The following is a 6915-nucleotide window of genomic DNA, read 5'->3' as shown; positions in this document are numbered from 1 at the left end:
GACAGCAACTTGTCTGTTCCCCTTCCCCCAATTCTTCAGCACTGTTCCCATCCCCCCAATTCCCCCCCAAAAAAAAATCTTAAAAAAAAAAACCAAAGAAACAGACAAACACACTACAAAAAAAGAAACTATAGGCCAATATCCCTAATTTTTTTGCAAAAAAAAAAGCATTAGCAAACTGAATTCAGCAATAAATTGAGAAGATACACCATCATCAAGTAGGATTCATTCCTGGTATGCAAGGTTGATTCAATATCCACAAATTAATTAAGATGATCCACCACATAAACAATATAAAAAATAAAAATCATATGGTCATTTCAATAGATGCAGAAAAAGCATTTGACAAAATCCACCATCCGTTTATGACAAAAATTCTCAGCAAAGTGGGACTTAAGAGAACATATCTCAAAATAATGAAGGCCATATATGACAAACCCACAGCTAACATCATACTCAAAAAGGAAAAGCTAAAACATTCCCCTTAAGATTAGAAACAAGACAAGGATGTCCACTTTCACCACTTTTATTCAACGTAGTACTGGAATTCCTAGCCACAGTAATCACACAAGAAAAAGAAATAAAAGGTATCTAAATTGGAAAGGAGGAAGTAAAATTGTTGTTATTTGCAGATGACATGATACTATATAGAGAGAACCCCAAAGATTTCAACAAAAAACTATTGAAACCGATAACTGTACTTAGTAAAGTAGCAGGATGCAAAATTAATATTCAGAAATTGGTTGCATTATTATATACCAATAACAAACTATCAGAAAGAGAAATTAAGAAAACAATCCCATTTACAAATGCATCAAAATAAATAAATAAATAAATAAATAAATAAATAAATAGGGCTGGCCAAGTGGTGCGTTGGTTAAGAGTTGACTTGGGAGCACCAGCTCTGAGCAGCAGAGCCCCAGTTCGAATCCCACGAGGGCCAGAGACGCTGCGCCCTCTACAGCTAAGATGGTGAACAACAGCTCGACCTGGAGCTGGGCTGCCGTGAGTTGCTGGTGACGGCTAGGCTGCAGTGGGGCTGCAGTGGGCTGCCATAAGCTACTGTGAGTGGCCGGCAGCCAGCGTGAGCAGCCGGCAGTTGGCGTGAGCTGCCACAAGCCGCAATGAGTGGCCATCCAATGGCCAGCCACCAATCTGCCTCAGCCGGGAAGAGCGCAATGATCACAATACCAACATGGGCCAGTGAAGTGATGTCCTCCACAACTAGACTGAAGAACAAAAGGACAGCAACTTGTCTGTTCCCCTTCCCCAATTCCCCAATAAAAAATCTTAAAAAAAAAAAAATGAGGGCATCCCTCTACCCCCTACCTATCTTAAAAATAAATAAATAAATAACATGTAAAATTTATATATATGGTGTGATCAAACAATACAATGAATGTCTAAATAAAAATATTATTACAGTAAAGGACACATAGCCATTAATCCCCCTCAAAATACTCCCTCTCGCTTTGAACACAGTTATTCCATCGTTCCTGCCACTTTCTTTTTTCTTTTTAAGATTTTATTGAGGAATTGGGGAAGGGGAACAGACAAGTTGCTGTCCTTTTGTTCTTCAGTCTAGTTGTGGAGAACATGGCTTCACTGGCCCATGTTGGTATTGTGATCATTGCGCTCTTCCCGGCTGAGGCAGTCCCATGCTGGTCATTGGACGGCAGCTCACAGCAGCTCACGCCCGCTGCCAGCCAGCCCCACTGCAGCCTACACCGTCACTGGCGACTCACAGCAGCTCAGCTCCAGGTAAAGCTGTTGTTCACCATCTTAGCTGTAGAGAGCACGTGTCATTGGCCCTCATATGTGGGATCCAAACTGTGGCCCTGCTGCTCAGAGCTGGTGTCCCAAGGCTACTCCTAACCAACGCACCACTTGGCCGGCTCTAAGTGTAATAAAAATTTTAAATTGTGATGAAACTACTCTCCCACCCTGTACCATATAGTCTAAACTTGTGCAGCATACAGGATGGTCAAAAGTCAAAAGAGGGCCTTTCCACCTGAAAGGGGTGACGTTGCAGCAGAAGCATGTGAGGGAAGTTGTGGCAAGTGACAAGGCAGAGAAGCAGGGGGCCGGAATGATACCTGAGGACTATTTATTTACTGTGGAAAGGATACGGACCAAAATATCAACAGCAGTGGAATTATGGTTGATTTCTGTGTTTATCTATACTGTTTAAAGTTTACAAATTTGCTACCGCAAGCATGTTTTACAGTAAAAAAAAATATTAAGTGTAATTCTCAGGAGGGACAAGAGGCTACAGTAGAGGACAGGAAAGCAAACAGAGCTCCGAGATGCTGAAGGCATTCTTGTGGTACCATGAGTAGCCACCAGGGGTCAGCAGCACCCCGCAGTCCGCCTGCCATCATCCACAGGTGACCGACTGGGCGAGGCTCCCTCGGAGAAAGATCCTTCCTGCCATCATCAGGCTCACACTAATCGCCATTTGCTTTTCACATGCTTCAGTCTCAGGCCATTTCCCACTAAATGGCAGTCACTGGTGTGTGTGTTGGGAGAGGGAGGTGCTGGGGGGAGAGGACCGGAGGCTGGCTGAGACCTGCACTCCACCCAGGGACCCCGGACAAAAGGAAGGGCTCTTGGGCTGAAGCCCTGGGTTCCGAGAATCCATTCCTTCTGATGGCGGGAGTGGGTGCGGGACAGGAAAATGAGGCTGTTTCTGGGACTGGAGGCCACCAAAAGAAAGCCAGAGGTCACAGGAGGGGTCAGTCTCTCTGGAGGGAAATCCCTGCTCCCAGTAGGCCTGATGGGTTCTGACCTCATGAAGCAAGGAGGGGGGGACAGGGGTTGTCTGAGGATAGGGTAGGGGCTGAGGCTGCCCAAACTCCTCCCTCTGAGCCAGAGAACTGATCTGGGCCCACCGGGCATTTAGGGGATCCCATTCCTGAATAAGGCCGAGAGGCTGGCTCTTCAGACACGGAGAGAATCAGCCTTGTGTTACAGGATGAGCACTGAGCTACACTCAGGAAACCAGCTGTCATCTACTGTGTGGCCTTAGGAAAGTTATTTACCCCCTCTGGGCTTTAATTTAGTTCTCTGTAACAAAGAAGTTAGATAAGACGATCTTTAGGCCTCTCCAACTCTGATATCCTATGAATCTGAAAATTCCCACCCTCCCACCCTTTTCCAACACAGAGGGGAGTAGTTAGCCCAAAGGGGGTCTGGCCGAACCAGAACAGACCTCATCCTCCTCACATGTGGTCTCTGGACAGTCCCCAGGCAAAGGCCCTTTGGAAGGTTGGATCCAGGCCACCCTGAGGTGGAGGAGGAAGAGGCTATTGACCCAAATCCTGGACATAATGAAACCCAGCAGCTCTGCCCTGGCAGCACTGTGGTGAGTATTGAGGGCTTTGGATGTCATTCCTGGCAAAGCCAATCCAAAAGAACTCAGCCCCCACCATGCTCCCAGACACCTCAGCAGCGCTGCCAGCCCCATGTTTTATTTACAGCCTTCCCTGACAAAGGTTATGTTATTTTTAGGACGACTACTATTTAAAATAACATATATTATGTATGTGAAAATAATATTTATAATCTAGCATGCTAATTTAATGTTGGCCTATAGATACATTTATATACTCATATATTCAATCTTCAAGTGATCAATTCTTGTGAGAAGCAAGGACCACATCAGTCTTTCAAACTCCTGGCCTTGGGAAAAGGGAATCTGGACTAGGTGACTGATGCAAGTTCCAGAATCCTATTCTGGTGAGCTTTACAAGTTAAACAGCCACGTTTTTAGGCAGCTCCTCTAGAAGGTGGAAGATGACTTTCAGGATGCCTTCCAGGCTAGGACTCTATGATGTTTATCTCATTTTAGCTAGTCTTTTCAACCCAGTGTAGCTCCCACTTGTTTTCCTCATTCCAAATGAAGACCTGACCTAGAGCAGGGCCAGATCTGGGTTTTGTGGGCCCCTGAGGCTTATACATATTTGAAGGATCCTCTTAAAGAAAAAAAGTTTAAAATCACTAATACACAATTTCTCTTAGACGAGGTCCATGCATGTGCAAGCCTCTGAAAAAGAAGCTTCAGTAACACCAACAAATCTGTTCCATTCTAGAGGTCACTTCAAGCTCTAGAAAGTCCATGGGTTTCTCTTTTCTTCTAAATCATTTCATCTTCTCTTCCGTTCCCTTCCTCTCTCTTTCAATGAGGCACCTGAGACCAGTGGGACCTATGGGGGCAGCTAAAGAAGTGGCCACAGTGAGGGTCAAAGATGGACTACATAAAAGGGGAATCAACAAATATGAAGATTCATTGAGGATAGTGGGAGGCAAGTTTCTCACTGTTGGGGAACAGAGTTACAGATATGGGGAGGGTGGAGACTGGAGTAAACCCTATGGTATTGAATAGAATTGGAGGTATGGGTGCAAACTCATGTTTTTTTAATATACATAGATAAATTTGGAAATGGATATAAATGTACATGTATAAATATGCATATGTATTTTAATATATATCAGTTACATTTATGTGTATTTACTTATAAAAATTTTATTTGTGTGTATACACACATACAGCAGTAGCAATGGACACATCTAATGCCCAGATCAAAGCTTCTAAATATTTTTCTCTACTGAAAGGAACCAGAGGTCTTTGAGGAAATGGTTCATCTCTGGCATGAGACAGGAGAAGTACAAAATGAACCCAGAACATTTTATTGTCAAAAATTAAGGAGGTGTTCAAATTACTATAAGAATTTATCAGAGGAACGGCCGAGTGGCACGTTGGTTAAGAGCTGGCTTGGGATGCCAGCTCTGAGCAGCAGGGCCCTGGTTCGGATCCCACATGAGGGCCAGTGACACTGCCCTCTCCAGCTAAGTTGGTGAACAACAGCTAAACCTGGAGCTGCGCTGCTGTGAGTTGTCGGCGTTGGCGTAGGCTGCAGTGGGGCTGCCGTAAGCTACTGTGAGCAGCCAGCAGCCTATGTGAGCTGCCAAGCGCCGCCATGAGTGGCCGTCCAANCAAAACGACAGCAACTTGTCTGTTCCCCTTCCCCCAATTCCCCAGCGCTGTTCCCATCCCCCAAGTCCCCAATAAAAATCTTTAAAAAAAAATTCGGGGTCAGCCAAGTGGCTCACCCCGTTGAGTTGGTTAACAATGCGAGCTCTGAGCAACAGGGTTGCCGGTTCAATTCCCACATGGGCCAGTGAGCTGTATCCGAGCTGAGCTGCCGCTGAGCTGCCAACAGGTGGCAGGATGGCTCAGCTGGTGTAACAATAAGATTGCCTGTTTGATGGTGGGCTACGCCCACCCACAACTAAGACTGAACTCAGCACCTTGAGCTGAGCTGCTGCCCAGATGGCTCAGTGGATAGAGGGTGCGCTCTTAACAACAAGGCTGCTGGTTCAACTCCTGCATGGGATGGTGCCTATGCCCACCCGCAACTAAGATTGAATGTAGCACCTTGAGCTTAGAGGCCACAAGCTGCTGACAGGAAGCCAGATGGCGACTGGCGCTCTCCACAACGAAGATTGAATAAGAACTTGGCCAGTTCCCTTCTCCAATTCCCCAACATTGTTCCCCTCCCCCAATTCCCCAATAAAATCTTATTTTAAAAAAAGTAACACAATCATAGTAGGGGAGTTTAACACCCCACTGACACCAATATAAAGGTCTTCCAGACTGAAAATCAGCATCGAGATAGCAGCTTCAAATGACACACTAGACCAGATGCATTTAATTGATATTTTTAGAGCATTTCACCCCAAAATAGCAAAATATACATTATTTTCAAAAGCACCTGGAACATTTTCCAAGATAAATCACGTTAGTCTACAAAACAAGTCAATAAATTCAACAAGATTGAAATCATATCAAGCGTCTTCTCCGACCACAATGGTATGAAACTAGAAATCAAGTACAAGAAAAAAAATTGAAAAACGCACAAACATGGAGGCTAAATAGCATGCTGCTAAATACTGAATGAGTCAACAATGAGATCAAGGAAAAAATCAAAGATACCTTGAGACAAATGAAAATGAAAACATAATGAACCAAAATCTATGGACACAGCGAGAGCAGTCCTAAGAGAGAAATTCATAGCAATGCAGGCCTACCTTAAGAAATGAGAAAAATCTCAAATAAACAGTCTAACTGTACACCTAAGGGAACAGGAAAACCAACAGCAAACAAAGTCCAAAGTGAGTACAGGTAAGGAAATAATAAAGATCAGAGCAGAAATAAATGAAATAAAGACTAAAAAAAGAATACAAAAGGTCCATGAAAACAACATAAACAAAATTGACAAGCTTTTTACCAGACTCATCAAGAAAAAAAGAGAGAGGACCCAAATAAATAAAGGCAGAAATGAAACAGGAGAAGTGACAAAAGACAACACAGAAATACAAAAAAGTTTAAGAAAATACTATGAGCAACTACATGCCTACAAATTGGACAACCTGGAAGAAATGGATAAATTCCTAGAAGCATACAATCATCCAAGGCTGAATCAAGAAAAACAGAAAATCTGAACAGACCAATTACTACCAATAAAATTTAATCAATAATCAACAAGCTCCCAACAAACAAAAGCCCTGGCCCAGATGGTTTCACAAGTGAATTTTGCCAAACATTCATAAAAGAGTTTACACCTATTCTCCTTAAACTATTCCAGAAAGTCCTAGAGAAGGGAAGACTCCCAAGCTCATTTTTCGAGACCACCATTAACCTGATTCCAAAACCAAACAAACAGGGCCGGACAAGTGGCGTGATGGTTAAGAGCTGGCTTGGACGCCAGAGGGCCCTGGTTCAGATCCCACATATGCGGGCCAGTGACACTGCCCTCCACAGCTAAGATGGTAAACAACAGCTCAACCTGGAGCTGGACTGCCGTGAGTCACCGGCGACGGCGTAGGCTGCAGCCCCTGCTGCAGTGGGTTGCC

This window comes from Hipposideros armiger, unplaced genomic scaffold, assembly GCF_001890085.2.
Source record: "Hipposideros armiger isolate ML-2016 unplaced genomic scaffold, ASM189008v1 scaffold_878, whole genome shotgun sequence".
In the NCBI taxonomy this organism is placed as follows: domain Eukaryota; kingdom Metazoa; phylum Chordata; class Mammalia; order Chiroptera; family Hipposideridae; genus Hipposideros; species Hipposideros armiger.
The sequence above is the reverse complement of the archived record's forward strand: the minus strand, read 5'-3'. Positions refer to the sequence as shown.